The sequence below is a fragment of the Triturus cristatus genome, chromosome 4_1, assembly GCF_964204655.1.
Source record: "Triturus cristatus chromosome 4_1, aTriCri1.1, whole genome shotgun sequence".
Lineage (NCBI taxonomy): Eukaryota > Metazoa > Chordata > Amphibia > Caudata > Salamandridae > Triturus > Triturus cristatus.
This window is the reverse complement of record NC_140585.1, coordinates 7,878,547-7,894,529: the sequence shown is the minus strand read 5'-3', so window position 1 is coordinate 7,894,529 and position 15,983 is coordinate 7,878,547. Positions and strand designations below refer to the sequence as shown.

The following is a 15,983-nucleotide window of genomic DNA, read 5'->3' as shown; positions in this document are numbered from 1 at the left end:
TCTGCAGATCGCAGCCAGACGGACGGGTGGTTCAGGCAAGAAGGACATGAGACGTTGCAGTATCTTTGGAGTCCCTTAGGGGACCTCAGGACTCACCCCCCAGTGGTTAGATCCACCTTTGTCTCGGTAGGTGGGGAGGTCCGCCTGGCGTTCTAGGAAGGCATGACTATCCTTGCTGGGGCAGCAAATGGTCATCAGTTTGACCCTCCAAGTTGGGACTCGTCAAGAAGGGGGTGGGGTGAACCATGGCTTACTCAACCCCCAAAGGTAAATGCATACCCTTGCACACTGGGCTCAACTGATTGTATCACACAGGACTGTGGTTTCAAAGCAGAGCAGGAGTTTGTTATGCTCTTGGGGTCCCATCTCCTGTCGGCACTGCGCTCCCGTACAATTGGAGGTCAGTGGCTTGGGATAGGGTATTGGTTGGCCCGAACAATAACTTGCAGGGTAAACAAGGCTGTGGTTAAAGAAGAGAACAGTAGTTCCCAACGTACGGGGAGGCCATCGCACAGTCATACAGAAGTGTAAATACAGCCATGTGCAAGCCCACCAAGCAGGAGGGCTTGGTTCAACCCAATTCATATCTAATAGAAGGGCTTGGTAAATTAGTCATGGCCTCTTTTGTGCAAACACCACACGGTATCCCGATAGGGACGGGGCACACACCTACCAGAGGTAGATAGGGGAGACGTCCAACTAGAAGGATGGTAATGGCAGGTTGCAGGAGGTTATAGAGCCTGCAAGGACGTGGTTAAGGAAAGAACAGTAGATCCCCCTCCCGGGGAGGCCATCTCGTTCTGACAGAAAGGAAATTAAAGCTATGGACAAGCCCATGAAGCTGGAGGGCACGGTTCAACTCAAATTCAATATGAAATATGAAGTGCCTTTTTGTGTAACACACATGGTCCCCCGATAGGGATGGGGCACACCTGTCAGAAGTAGCGAAGGAGATGGTCTACCTAGAAGGACTAAAGGTCAACGAAGAGGAGGATGGGTGCACCCGTCAAAGGTGGGCATGGATCTGTTCTTATTGGACATTAGTGAGAGGCGCTGGAAACAGCAGGAGGCAAGTGAAGGAAATGGCAGACCTTGGTGGGGGGGCTCTGGAGGAGACAGTGGCCACATCCTGCACTTTGGCGGAGTTACAGGGCGATCCGGAGGTGGGAGGGTACAGGAGGGTACCTCTTCAGGAGCACAATAGGGGTGCCTTTGCCAAACCCCAGGAGTCTTTACGGCAGGATCCTGGAGAAGGAATCGTCGGTGCCCCACTAGTCCTTAGGGCGGTTGGAAGCCTGAGCAACCGGGGGCTGGCCTTGCAACACTCCACCCTGAAAGGGCGCGAGTAAGACGGTGGTTCAGTGGGCCACGTGATCTAGGGAGGGGATCCACCATAACTGGTAGCACCGATGGGATTGGCCACAGCGCTGCTTGGCTCCTCAGGCGGGCAGGGCAGCGTAGGGGCGTCACCGCTGCCCGCCCTTGGATCGCCCGTAAGAGAACCCACCATGTGGCATACTTTGGTATGGAATAAACCTGCAGCAATATTTCCCAAACAAAAGTTGTGTTGTGTATTTATTTATTCCCTTGTACAGGCTACTTTACTAAGGGAGGGGGGTGTCGCCTATAGAGGCTCCGTGTGCAAGGATGTGGCCCAGCCCTGCCGGCTTTGGACCTGGGGAGCCGGATCGGAGTCTCGCTGATGGCTTAGAAGCCTGTGAACCTGAGCAACTCACTGCCCCCCCCCCCCCACCCCCACTCGTGTAAATGACGCCAGTGCCCCTGTGAAACCTCCGCTGCCCTCGGCGAGCTCCTGCGGTGCAAAAAACATGGATCTACCCAATAAATGTGGCGTAGAAATGGCAAAGTGTCCCCCCTAAGCAGAGGACATCCGCAGGGCCGCTGCTAGTATGGCACGGCTTCCACGGGTGCAGCAGGTGCAGTGGCACCGGGGCCCAGTCAACACTGACTCGCTGTATTTTGCCTTTGAAAGTACAGCCAGGGGCCAGTTTCCTTCCTTGCAGTGGGTCGAAGGAGGGCACAAGGGCCGGGCCCCCGCCTGCTCCTGTCTTACACCCTGAAGTAGGCACAGACTCTGGGTGAATGTAGTGTGAGTCTGTAGGGCTGGGGCAGCACCTGCCCGTGTTACACCCTGAAGTAGGCGCAGACTCTGGATGAATGTAGTGTGAGTCTGTAGGGCTGGGGCAGCACCTGCCCGTGTTACACCCTGAAGTAGGCGCAGACTCTGGATGAATGTAGTGTGAGTCTGTAGGGCTGGGGCAGCGCCTGCTCCTGTCTTACACCCAGAAGTAGGTGCAGACTCTGGATGAATGTAGTGTGAGTCTGTGGGGCTGGGGCAGCGCCTGCCCGTGTGTTACACCCTGAAGTAGGCACAGACTCTGGATGGATGTAGTGTGAGTCTGCGGTGCTGGGGCAGCGCCTGTCCGTGTTACACCCTGAAGTAGGTGCAGACTCTGGATGAATGTAGTGTGAGTCTGTAGGGCTGGGGCAGCGCCTGCTCCTGTCTTACACCCTGAAGTAGGCACAGACTCTGGATGAATGTAGTGTGAGTCTGTAGGGCTGGGGCAGCGCCTGCCCGTGTTACACCCTGAAGTAGGCACAGACTCTGGATGAATGTAGTGTGAGTCTGTGGGGCTGGGGCAGCACCTGCCCGTGTTACACCCTGAAGTAGGCGCAGACTCTGGATGAATGTAGTGTGAGTCTGTAGGGCTGGGGCAGCGCCTGCTCCTGCTCCTGTCTTACACCCGGAAGTAGGTGCAGACTCTGGATGAATGTAGTGTGAGTCTGTGGGGCTGGGGCAGCGCCTGTCCGTGTTACACCCTGAAGTAGGCGCAGACTCTGGATGAATGTAGTGTGAGTCTGTAGGGCTGGGGCAGCGCCTGCTCCTGTCTTACACCCTGAAGTAGGCGCAGACTCTGGATGAATGTAGTGTGAGTCTGTAGGGCTGGGGCAGCGCCTGCTCCTGTCTTACACCCAGAAGTAGGTGCAGACTCTGGATGAATGTTGTGTGAGTCTGTGGGGCTGGGGCAGCGCCTGCCCGTGTTACACCCTGAAGTAGGTGCAGACTCTGGATGGATGTAGTGTGAGTCTGTAGGGCTGGGGCAGCGCCTGTCCGTGTTACACCCTGAAGTAGGCGCAGACTCTAGGTGAATGTAGTGTGAGTCTGTAGGGCTGGGGCAGCACCTGCCCGTGTTACACCCTGAAGTAGGCGCAGACTCTGGGTGAATGTCGTGTGACTCTGCGGGGCTGGGGCAGCGCCTGCCCGTGTTACACCCTGAAGTAGGCACAGACTCTGGATGGATGTAGTGTGAGTCTGCAGGGCTGGGGCAGCGCCTGCTCCTTTCTTACACCCTGAAGTAGGCACAGACTCTGGATGGATGTAGTGTGAGTCTGTGGGGCTGGGGCAGCACCTGCTCGTGTTACACCCTGAAGTAGGCACAGACTCTAGATGGATGTAGTGTGAGTCTGTGGGGCTGGGGCAGCGCCTGCTCCTGTCTTACACCCTGAAGTAGGCACAGATTCTGGATGGATGTAGTGTGAGTCTGCAGGGCTGGGGCAGCGCCTGTCCGTGTTACACCCTGAAGTAGGCACAGACTCTGGATGGATGTAGTGTGAGTCTGTGGGGCTGGGGCAGCGCCTACTCGTGTTACACCCTGAAGTAGGCGCAGACTCTGGATGGATGGAGTGTGAGTCTGTCAGGCTGGGGCAGCGCCTGCTCGTTTCACACCCTGAAGTAGGCGCGGACTCTGGATAAATGTAGTGTGAGTCTGCAGGGCTGGGGCAGCGCCTGCTCGTGTTACCCCCTGAAGTAGGCACAGACTCTTGTTGAATGTAGTGTGAGTCTGTAGGGCTGGGGCAGCGCCTGTCCGTGTTACACCCTGAAGTAGGCGCAGACTATAGGTCAACGTAGTGTGAGTCTGTAGGGCTGGGCCCCAGCCTGCTCCTGTCTTACACCCTGAAGTAGGCGCAGACTCTGGGTGAATGTAGTGTGAGTCTGTGGGGCTGGGGCAGCGCCTGCCCGTGTTACACCCTGAAGTAGGCGCAGACTCTGGGTGAATGTAGTGTGAGTCCGCAGGGCTGGGGCAGTGCCTGCCCGTGTTACACCCTGAAATAGGTGCAGACTCTGGATGGATGTAGTGTGAGTCTGTAGGGCTGGGGCAGCGCCTGCCCGTGTTACACCCTGAAGTGGGCGCAGACTGTAGGTGAATGTAGTGTGAGTCTGTAGGGCTGGGCCCCCGCCTGCTCCTGTCTTACACCCTGAAGTAGGCACATACTCTGGATGGATGTAGTGTGAGTCTGCAGGGCTGGGGCAGCGCCTGTCCGTGTTACACCCTGAAGTACGTGCAGACTCTGGATGGATGTAGTGTGAGTCTGTAGGGCTGGGGCAGCGCCTGCTCGTGGTACACCCTGAAGTAGGCGCAGACTCTGGATGGATGTAGTGTGAGTCTGTGGGGCAGCGCCTGCCCGTGTTACACCCTGAAGTAGGTGCAGACTCTGGATGGATGTAGTGTGAGTCTGCGGGGCTGGGGCAGCGCCTGTCCGTGTTACACCCTGAAGTAGGTGCAGACTCTGGATGGATGTAGTGTGAGTCTGCGGGGCTGGGGCAGCGCCTGCCCGTGTTACACCCTGAAGTAGGCGCAGACTCTGGATGGATGTAGTGTGAGTCTGCGGGGCTGGGGCAGCGCCTGCTTGTGTTACACCCTGAAGTAGGCGCAGACTCTGGATGGATGTAGTGTGAGTCTGTGGGGCAGCGCCTGCCCGTGTTACACCCTGAAGTAGGTGCAGACTCTGGATGGATGTAGTGTGAGTCTGTAGGGCTGGGGCAGCGCCTGCTTGTGTTACACCCTGAAGTAGGCGCAGACTCTGGATGGATGTAGTGTGAGTCTGCGGGGCTGGGGCAGCGCCTATCCGTGTTACACCCTGAAGTAGGCGCAGACTCTGGATGGATGTAGTGTGAGTCTGCGGGGCTGGGGCAGCGCCTGCTTGTGTTACACCCTGAAGTAGGCGCAGACTCTGGATGGATGTAGTGTGAGTCTGTGGGGCAGCGCCTGCCCGTGTTACACCCTGAAGTAGGTGCAGACTCTGGATGGATGTAGTGTGAGTCTGTAGGGCTGGGGCAGCGCCTGCTTGTGTTACACCCTGAAGTAGGCGCAGACTCTGGATGGATGTAGTGTGAGTCTGCGGGGCTGGGGCAGCGCCTATCCGTGTTACACCCTGAAGTAGGCGCAGACTCTGGATGGATGTAGTGTGAGTCTGTGGGGCAGCGCCTGCCCGTGTTACACCCTGAAGTAGGTGCAGACTCTGGATGGATGTAGTGTGAGTCTGTAGGGCTGGGGCAGCGCCTGCTTGTGTTACACCCTGAAGTAGGCGCAGACTCTGGATGGATGTAGTGCGAGTCTGCGGGGCTGGGGCAGCGCCTGCCCGTGTTACACCCTGAAGTAGGCGCAGACTCTGGATGGATGTAGTGTGAGTCTGCGGGGCTGGGGCAGCGCCTGCTTGTGTTACACCCTGAAGTAGGCGCAGACTCTGGATGGATGTAGTGTGAGTCTGTGGGGCAGCGCCTGCCCGTGTTACACCCTGAAGTAGGTGCAGACTCTGGATGGATGTAGTGTGAGTCTGTAGGGCTGGGGCAGCGCCTGCTTGTGTTACACCCTGAAGTAGGCGCAGACTCTGGATGGATGTAGTGTGAGTCTGCGGGGCTGGGGCAGCGCCTATCCGTGTTACACCCTGAAGTAGGCGCAGACTCTGGATGGATGTAGTGTGAGTCTGTGGGGCAGCGCCTGCCCGTGTTACACCCTGAAGTAGGTGCAGACTCTGGATGGATGTAGTGTGAGTCTGTAGGGCTGGGGCAGCGCCTGCTTGTGTTACACCCTGAAGTAGGCGCAGACTCTGGGTGAATGTAGTGAGAGTCTGCGGGGCTGGGGCAGCGCCCGCTGCGTCCAGCCATCACTGCTGTAGTGAGCAGATTGACCCCCTTCAGGACGGGGCCCCAGGGCCACGGGTCGGGCCCTCGCACCCGTGCAGGAGCGTTCTCTCTGCAGAGCGGGGCTTCACTGCCGGGGCAGGAAGGAATGAGGAATAACCCGACACTCAAAGGGGTCGGGGAATAAACTCACACTCAGGTACAGGCCTGGGGGGGAGGGGCGGGTAACTCACACTCAGCGAAGTTGTGGGGGATTACCTGACACATAGGGGCGGTGGGGGGGGGGGGGTAAACTCACACTCAGGTGTAGGGGGGGGGTAGGTAACCTGACACTCTGCGGTGGGGGATGGGAAACAACCCCCCACGCAGGTACCTGCTCCCCCCACCCCCTGCGATCACCTGCGGGTGGGTGTCCTTCCTCTTCTACCAAGCGGGAGCAGGAATGAGGAATAACCCCTGCGGCGCGTGACCGCCCTCCCCGGCTTGATCAGTGTCTCCACTCCGCGCACGAGCAGTCATTCCTCACTCGGGGCTTTAAACGCGCACAACCCGCCCCCCCCCCCCCCGGTCTGAAGAGATGTTCATGGCCCCGGCTGTGTGCCCAGGGCTGCCCGATACGCTGCCTCCATCTTCATCTGCACAGGCTCACACCCCCTGCCCTGGAGGAGCTGAGATCAGGTGAGAGCCATCACCTGGGGGGGCACAGCATCATCTGCACAGGCTCACACCCCCTGCCCGGGAGGAGCTGAGATCAGGCGAGAGCCATCACCTGGGGGGCTGGGGGGGGACAGCATCATCTGCACAGGCTCACACCCCCTGCCCGGGAGGAGCTGAGATCAGGCGAGAGCCATCACCTGGGGGGCTGGGGGGGGACAGCATCATCTGCACAGGCTCACACCCCCTGCCCGGGAGGAGCTGAGATCAGGTGAGAGCCATCGCCTGGGGGGCTGGGGGGGGGGGGGCACAGCATCATCTGCACAGGCTCACACCCCCTGCCCTGGAGGAGCTGAGATCAGGTGAGAGCCATCGCCTGGGGGGCTGGGGGCGCAGCATCATCTGCACAGGCTCACACCCCCTGCCCGGGAGGAGCTGAGATCAGGCGAGAGCCATCACCTGGGGGGCTGGGGGGGGACAGCATCATCTGCACAGGCTCACACCCCCTGCCCGGGAGGAGCTGAGATCAGGCGAGAGCCATCACCTGGGGGGCTGGGGGCGCAGCATCATCTGCACAGGTTCACACCCCCTGCCCGGGAGGAGCTGAGAACAGGTGAGAGCCATCGCCTGGGGGGCTGGGGGGGGGGGGGGGTGGCACAGCATCATCTGCACAGGCTCACACCCCCTGCCCGGGAGGAGCTGAGATCAGGTGAGAGCCATCGCTGGGGGGGCTGGGGGGGGGGGGGGCAGCATCATCTGCACAGGCTCACACCCCCTGCCCGGGAGGAGCTGAGATCAGGTGAGAGCCATCGCCTGGGGGGCTGGGGGCGCAGCATCATCTGCACAGGTTCACACCCCCTGCCCGGGAGGAGCTGAGAACAGGTGAGAGCCATCGCCTGGGGGGCTGGGGGCGCAGCATCATCTGCACAGGTTCACACCCCCTGCCCGGGAGGAGCTGAGATCAGGTGAGAGCCATCGCTGGGGGGGCTGGGGGGGCACAGCATCATCTGCACAGGCTCACACCCCCTGCCCGGGAGGAGCTGAGATCAGGTGAGAGCCATCACCTGGGGGGCTGGGGGGGGGTAGGGGAGGGGCTGGGGGAAGCCACTGGCAATAAACAGCCCCAAAAAAGTCCGGAATTGTAGGCAGGGGGTTTATGGCATCCACCACCCGCGGGGCAGCACCGCATTCGGGGGTAGGACAGGATATCCGTGTAGAGTCAGCAGTAGGATGACCAACTGGCATGGGTGCAAATTCAGGACAGTGAGTGTAAAAATTCAGGGCAAAGGGTCAGAATTCAGGACATAGGGTACGTTTTGCAGACACATCAGAGGAGATCGCGCAGGGAAACAAGTAAATAGAAAAGCAAGAGAAGCGCAGCCAAAATAAGTTTATATTCGGTTGAGAGGAGTCACCGCATCTGTTGTGTGTGCGGGTGAAATGAAACGCCTGTGTTTGCATTTAAAAAAAAAGAAGAAAAAGATCAAAGCTGAAGGCGTCGCAGATCTTGCACCCCCCCCCCCCCCCCCCCCGAGAAAAAACACCTGCTCTGACCAGTCATCCCAAGGGGATGTGATGTGAAACCCTAAAGGGGCTCGGGGGGCGGGATAAACATGGAAATAATAACAGCACAAAAGCAGAAACTTTGCACTATTGGAGAAAAAGAATTAAATATTAAAGGACAGTTGTGCTTGCGCCCTTATCACTCTCTTGTGCGACAGTTTATGAGGCGAACAGTCGATGCGCCTGGGTGACACGCGCCAAAATGAAACCTCGACCCCCCAGAGCTTGGCCCCCGGTGGCACAGGAGCCCATAAACAAAGGCAGTCGCCCTGCCCTGGGCTCTGCAGGAGGAGGCCCAGCAGATGCTGTCACTGAGCTGGCTCTCACAATACGCGCACACTCCCTCCCATCACACTGTTTCCCCCTTTCCAGGGTGACCAACCTCATACCTGCACCGGCCTTTTGCGGCCCCGCAGAGATGCTTGTACCTACAGATGCCACCGGGACTCTGCAGCATGTGTGATCTTGGGCACCAGGCGCTCACGATCCCAGGCTGGTTCTCTTCATGGTCAGGCATGGTCAGGCAGATTCACGGTCGTGTTCCTGAGCTGCAAGATAACAATGTCCTCCCAAACCACCTGCCCTGTCAGGTGACCTCTGACCTTCCGCTCCTTTCTGTAGGAGCAGGCACGCTCCAAGATTCTGACTCTGGCAGGGCCATGAAGAAACATGGGTGGGCCAAGATGATGGATGGGGAGGAGGCAACAAATAAAAGCATTCAGGAAGATTGTGAGCATTGGAGCAAGAAAGTAGCCGAAGGGCTGGGAAGGCCGACCTCTGAGCTGGGGAACCGGGCTCGAGTCTCTGCAGGGACGCTCAACACTCTGTGATTCTGGGCAAATCACTTCATCTCCCCGTGCCCGCTAAAATGAATGTGTCAGTAACGTAACTGGTGCTCATGTAAAGCGCTCTGAAACCCCCGGGCCTAGTTCGCGCTATAGAAAACTCCACAAAAACAAAGATCGGCCGTTTCAGACACTGACAATATAGGCCACGTTTCGCAAGTCTGCGAGGTGAAAGATGCGTGTGTATTCCAATGTTTGGCGTACTTGAACAGAACATTGGCCCTTCTCAGTACCCAACTTGTACTGTTGGCAGCGGTACTGGGCATAAGGAGTGGCTGCCAACCATGCCCTCTGGGCACTGCTGCAGGAAGTGCCAGTTTGGATGCTCATGGCACTTGTTAGAGGGCAGGGGTAGTGACCGTGCTCAAGGTCAGCTCAGCATGGCCATGCCAAGACAAAAGGTAGGGAAGAGATGTCTGGCTACAGTGCATGACTGAAATGTATGGGTGGCAAGGTGGAGGCGCCCTGGTACCAGGACTGACCCTACTCTCCGAGAAGGGAGGTGCCCTGGCACCAGGACTGACCCTACTCTCCGAGAAGGGAGGCGCCCTGGCACCAGGACTGACCCTACTCTCCGAGAAGGGAGGCGCCCTGGCACCAGGACTGACCCTATTCTCCGAGAAGGGAGGCGCCCTGGCACCAGGACTGACCCTATTCTCCGAGAAGAAGGCGCCCTGGCACCAGGACTGACCCTACTCTCCGAGAAGGGAGGCGCCCTGCTACCAGAACTGACCCTACTCTCCGAGAAGGGAGGCGCCCTGGCACCAGAACTGACCCTACTCTCCGAGAAGGGAGGCGCCCTGGCACCAGGACTGACCCTACTCTCAGAGAAGGGAGGTGCCCTGGCACCAGAACTGACCCTACTCTCCGTGAAGGGAGGCACCCTGGCACCAGGACTGACCCTACTCTCCGAGAAGGGAGGTGCCCTGCTACCAGAACTGACCCTACTCTCCGAGAAGGGAGGCGCCCTGGCACCAGGACTGACCCTACTCTCCGAGAAGGGAGGTGCCCTGCTACCAGAACTGACCCTACTCTCCGAGAAGGGAGGCGCCCTGGCACCAGGACTGACCCTACTCTCCGAGAAGGGGGGCGCCCTGCTGCCAGAACTGACCCTACTCTCCGAGAAGGGAGGCGCCCTGCTACCAGAACTGACCCTACTCTCCGAGAAGGGAGGCGCCCTGCTACCAGAACTGACCCTACTCTCCGAGAAGGGAGGCGCCCTGGCACCAGGACTGACCCTACTCTCCGAGAAGGGAGGCACCCTGCTACCAGAACTGACCCTACTCTCCGAGAAGGGAGGTGCCCTGGCACCAGAACTGACCCTACTCTCTGTGAAGGGAGGCACCCTGCTACCAGAACTGACCCTACTCTCCGAGAAGGGAGGCGCCCTGGCACCAGGACTGACCCTACTCTCCGAGAAGGGAGGTGCCCTGCTACCAGAACTGACCCTACTCTCCGAGAAGGGAGGCGCCCTGGCACCAGGACTGACCCTACTCTCCGAGAAGGGGGGCGCCCTGCTGCCAGAACTGACCCTACTCTCCGAGAAGTGAGGCGCCCTGGCACCAGGACTGACCCTACTCTCCGAGAAGGGAGGCGCCCTGGTACCAGGACTGACCCTACTCTCCGAGAAGGGAGGCGCCCTGGCACCAGAACTGACCCTACTCTCTGTGAAGGGAGGCACCCTGCTACCAGAACTGACCCTACTCTCCGAGAAGGGAGGCGCCCTGGCACCAGGACTGACCCTACTCTCCGAGAAGGGAGGTGCCCTGCTACCAGAACTGACCCTACTCTCCGAGAAGGGAGGCGCCCTGGCACCAGGACTGACCCTACTCTCCGAGAAGGGGGGCGCCCTGCTGCCAGAACTGACCCTACTCTCCGAGAAGTGAGGCGCCCTGGCACCAGGACTGACCCTACTCTCCGAGAAGGGAGGCGCCCTGGTACCAGGACTGACCCTACTCTCCGAGAAGGGAGGCGCCCTGGCACCAGAACTGACCCTACTCTCTGAGAAGGGAGGCGCCCTGCTACCAGAACTGACCCTACTCTCCAAGAAGGGAGGCGCCCTGCTACCAGGACTGACCCTACTCTCCGAGAAGGGAGGCGCCCTGCTACCAGGACTGACCCTACTCTCCGAGAAGGGAGGCGCCCTGCTACCAGGACTGACCCTACTGTCCGAGAAGGGAGGCGCCCTGCTACCAGGACTGACCCTACTCTCTGAGAAGGGAGGCACCCTGGCACCAGAACTGACCCTACTCTCTGAGAAGGGAGGCGCCCTGTGTTAGAAATGGGATTTCTGGTTGGCTAGGGCTAGGGCTTGCGCCAAAGCCAGGCAGAAACCACCACTCTAGTCAGGGCAAGGAAGGTACACGCCAAAGATAACCCCTGCTCACCCCCTTGGTAGCTTGGCACGAGCAGACAGGCTTATCCCTGAGGCGATGTGTAAAGCGTTTGCGCCCGCACCCAGCAACAACACCCAAGGCCCACCACAAAGGGAAACTCCACACAAGGTATTCTATAAAAATTAGCCTTTGTATTATACACAACACATCAGATAAAAACACACACTTTACAATGTGCCAACAGGCACGGGCAGAATTTACAAGGGATTATATGTACAGGGGACAGGGCCACATGGACCACTGTCAGGAATTAGCACTTTTTAGAAATAGGAATATAGACCTGTTGGACCCGGCCTCGTAACATGGCTCTACTGGTCCCCACACCCCCTAACCTGGTGCCGGCGGCCCCAATCCCCCGGCCTCACCAAGCCTTTCCACCAGAACACACACACTCAACCCGGACACCCTCGTCCATGGCCTCTCTCCTTTCGGCCACCCCGGGCCCGCGTGCCCCCTTCATGCACCAAGATGGCCGCCCGGCCCCAGCGCGACCCGGGCCTAGAGGCGCCACTCCGGCTGGAGGACATCACGCTTCCAGGGGTTGAGAGAGGGGGGAGCAGTTTCTATCGCACCTCTGAACTCCCCTGGGACGATGGGTTTCGATCGGCCCTCCGGCCTCCCTGAAGGCTGGCTCCACGCCTGCTGGGTGTCTGGGACTCCTCCCGACCCGGCCCTGAAAGGATCAAAAGACAATGGCAGGAAATCCCCGACAAGCGACCCCCAGGTGACAAGACCCCTGCCTGCACAGACCCCGGACATCAAAGAGGGGTCGACCTATAACAAGGGGTGCTCTGGGACTGTCCGGCAGATTCGACGCTGGAACAACGAGAGCCTGCTGACGCGGTCGCTGCTCCTGGAACTTAGAACTACCTGAGCCCTGCTGAGTGACTCGCGGCTCCCTGAAGATCGTAAGACCTCCGAACTTGTACCTGAGCCCTGCTGAGTGACTCGCGGCTCCCTGAAGATCGTAAGACCTCCGAACTTGTACCTGAGCCCTGCTGAGTGACTCGCGGCTCCCTGAAGATCGTAAGACCTCCGAACTTGTACCTGAGCCCTGCTGAGTGACTCGCGGCTCCCTGAAGATCGTAAGACCTCCGAACTTGTACCTGAGCCCTGCTGAGTGACTCGCGGCTCCCTGAAGATCGTAAGACCTCCGAACTTGTACCTGAGCCCGCTGAGTGACTCGCGGCTTCCACAGACTCCACTGGTCCCGCCGGACTCTACGACAACCAGCCCACCCCCCAGCTCGAGGATTGTGAGCTGTGCGCCGGGTACGTCCATACCTTGAACCTTTGTGCCAAAGACTGTCCCGCTACCCCCTATCCCTTCCGAGACTCATTGAGCCCGTGCTCTCCTTGTACATATTTGCAGTGCTAACCTACTTGATAAAAATTGGTTCCTAAGAACGCACGGTGTGTTGTTTCTGTGTCGTGTGGTGCCCGAAGTACGATCCTCGATACGAAACTTCTCCTCCGGAGGAGTCTCCCGCCAGTGCCCGGCTACGATACTTGAGGGTGGGTCTCAGGGTAGTCAGGACTCCCTTCCCGGGCTCCTCTGAGGTCGCCGTCTAACATTGGTGGCAAGCGACGGGATTCGGGCCCATCACCGAGAGATCGTACTGTGAACGACGGACGCACTACCAACAAAGATGGCAGAAGGAAATACCGGGATCCCCGCAGAAATCAACGCCAACAGGGTGTTCCAGGTGGAACAACTAGAAGAATACACACACAAAGAACTAAAGCAATTCTGCAAAGAACTTAGAATCGCTACCACCGGTCTAAACACCAAGGAAGATTTGCAGAAAGCACTGAAAGCCTGGGTGGATACCGGGGCCTCCCGCCCGGAAAACACGGGGGAGCGCCCCGACGAGGCCGAACCTCCCCAAGACGAAAGCAGCAACAATCAAGTGCGAAACATCGTACCAGACGGGGGCCTATCCCCGGAGGAACTCGCGGACAGAGAGAGAAGCCGCAATCACGAACTCGAGTTAGCTAAGCTCAAAATCGAAGGCGAATTAAAGTTAGCAGAGAAAAAGCTAGCAGTAGAGCAAATGCGCGTGCAAGGCGAGCTAGAAGAGAAGAAGCTCCAACGGGAACACGAAGGAAGGAAGCTCCAACTGGAGCACGAGCGCAGCTTGAAGGAAATCGAACTCAAGGCCAGAAGTGAGGAAGGGAGGCCCCCGGGAAACCGAGAGGCGACCTCCCCAGCGGAGCAGAAGGTCCACATCCCCAAAGATGTGGTCAAGGAATATTATAAAAACGATGACATTCAGCAATGGTTCAGGGCCTACGAGGTCGCCATGACCTCCCATCGGGTCCCGCAGAAGGACTGGGGGGCAGGGTTGTGGGGACGATTTCTGAGCGAAGGAAGAGACACCCTGCTCGACCTACCCCTCTCTCTGCAGACCTCCTACAGCCACATGAAAGAGGCTCTACTCACAAGGTACGGTCTCACCCCCGAGATGTACCGTCAACGATTCCGGGACTGCAGGAAAATCCCGGGCACCACCTGGGTAGAATATGTAAACTTTTTTAGTCGGGCCTTCGGGTGGGTCAAGGGCAGCAAAGTCACCACTCTTGAGGAGCTCACCGACCTCCTATTGTGGGAACACCTGGCTGCGAACTGCTTTGTGGAACTACGCCAGCATCTGCTCGACAGCAAACTCACCGATCCCAGGAAGCTGGCGGTGGAAGCAGACCGCTGGACCAACACCCGGGTCACCCGGGGCATGATAGGAGAATACCACCGAGCCAGTCAGGGACCGCCCCGCCAGAGAGGGGGGGGGGGGACCAGGGAGGCCAGAGAGAGTCCCAGCCTAGTCCTCCGAAGACCCAATCTCCACCTTTCCCAGCGCCCCCCCCACCAGTAACCGGGCCCCCGGGAGACGGGGACACAGGGTAACCGTCACTTGTTTCCGTTGCCAGAAGCCCGGGCACTACGCCAATGACCCAGAGTGCCCCATGGCCACCCAAAACACCCCTGCAAGACAGATAGCCAACATAGCTCTGGGGGAGGAGGTTGAGGAAGCCGGGGAATGGGAACCCGCAGCCATGGCCCTAGTATCCCTGGGAGATAGGGAGATGGTCCCTGGTAGCCTCCTGCCCTCCAACACGAAGAAATACGGGCAGCTCGTTAAGATCAATGGCCACCAAATAGAGGCCCTGCGGGACACCGGGGCCAGCATCACCGGTGTCCTCAGGCACTTAGTCCCCGAGGAGCAGATCCTCCCCAACGTCTTTTGCCCAGTCATTTCCGCCGATAATAGAGAGAGTATGTGTCAGGTAGCTCTGGTGCCATTTGAGTGGGGAGGGGTGATAGATAAACTCAAGGTGGCCGTAAGAACCTCCCAGCCGGTCGACTGCCTCCTAGGGAACGACCTGGAGAGTTCGCCCTGGAAGCACGTCGAACGCAAGGCCCACCTAGGGATGATGGGGCTCCCCGAGTGTGTGTTCGCCACCACCCGATCTATGTCAGCCCGACTCACCCCCCTGGGAGAAGTCGAAGACGCCCCGACCGAAGAAGTCAGAGCAGTAACCCCCGAGGGTCCTCCCGTCCCCCCATCGGAGGGGCCCGTCGCCAGCGACGAGCCCTCCCTGTCCGATACCGCCCCGGTCCCTGAGTTAGGAGATCTACCCGAGTTGGCCCAATGGCGCCATGAGGGTGGACCCACCCGGGAGGAGTTTTGCCGGGAGCAAGCCACCTGTCCTTCCCTGGTCGGACTGCGGCGCCAGGCCGAGGGCCAAGCCGCAGGCGACCAAACTGGCACGCACCGAATTTATTGGGAAAATAGCATTTTGTATAGTGAGCAGAAGTCGGTGGAGCTGGGATCCGGGCGGGTGCTGATGGTACCCCTCCGCTTCCGAGACTTCCTTCTGGGCTTAGCCCACGACGTCCCCCTTGCCGGCCACCTGGGTCAAGACAAGACCTACAGCCGTCTCGTGACCCATTTTTACTGGCCTAAGATGAGAGCAGCCGTAGAAGCCCACTGCAAGTCCTGTCCCACGTGCCAAGCTAGCGGGAAGAGTGGAGGGAAGCGCAAGGCTCCCCTCCAACCCTTCCCGGTCGTCAGTACCCCCCTTTGAACGAGTCGGGATCGACATCGTGGGGCCCCTGGACCCCCCCACCTCCCAAGGTCACCGTTTCATCCTGGTCCTGGTGGATCACGCCACCCGATACCCTGAGGCGATCCCCCTACGCACCGTCACGGCCCCTGTAGTGGGCCGGGCCCTGATGGGGATCTTTTCCCGGGTAGGGTTCCCCCGCGAGGTCGTGAGCGATCGCGGCACTAATTTTATCTCGAGGTACATGACGTCCCTGTGGCAACAATGTGGAGTGTCCTACAAATTCACGACCCCGTACCATCCCCAGGGGAACGGCCTAGTAGAGAGGTTTAACCGGACTCTGAAAGGGATGATCACCGGCCTAGAAGAGCCCCTCCGGCGTAAGTGGGACGTCCTGCTCCCCTGCCTCTTGTTCGCTTACCGAGAGGTCCCCCAGAAGTCCCTAGGGTTCAGCCCATTTGAGTTGCTCTATGGACACCCCGTCCGAGGTCCCCTCAGCTTGGTTAAGGAAGGGTGG

The 15,983-nt window shown here is 59.0% G+C and overlaps 1 protein-coding gene across 1 annotated transcript in view; it reads left to right on the top strand.

Annotated features, from left to right (window-relative positions):
- Positions 1–6,493: 6,493 nt before the first annotated feature.
- LOC146839280 (uncharacterized) overlaps positions 6,494–15,983 on the top strand; it is a 112,720-nt gene continuing 103,230 nt past the window's right edge. Inside the window, 1 exon segment of the mRNA XM_085651310.1 lies at positions 6,494–6,622. The gene's annotated coding sequence lies outside the window, so the exon portion shown is untranslated.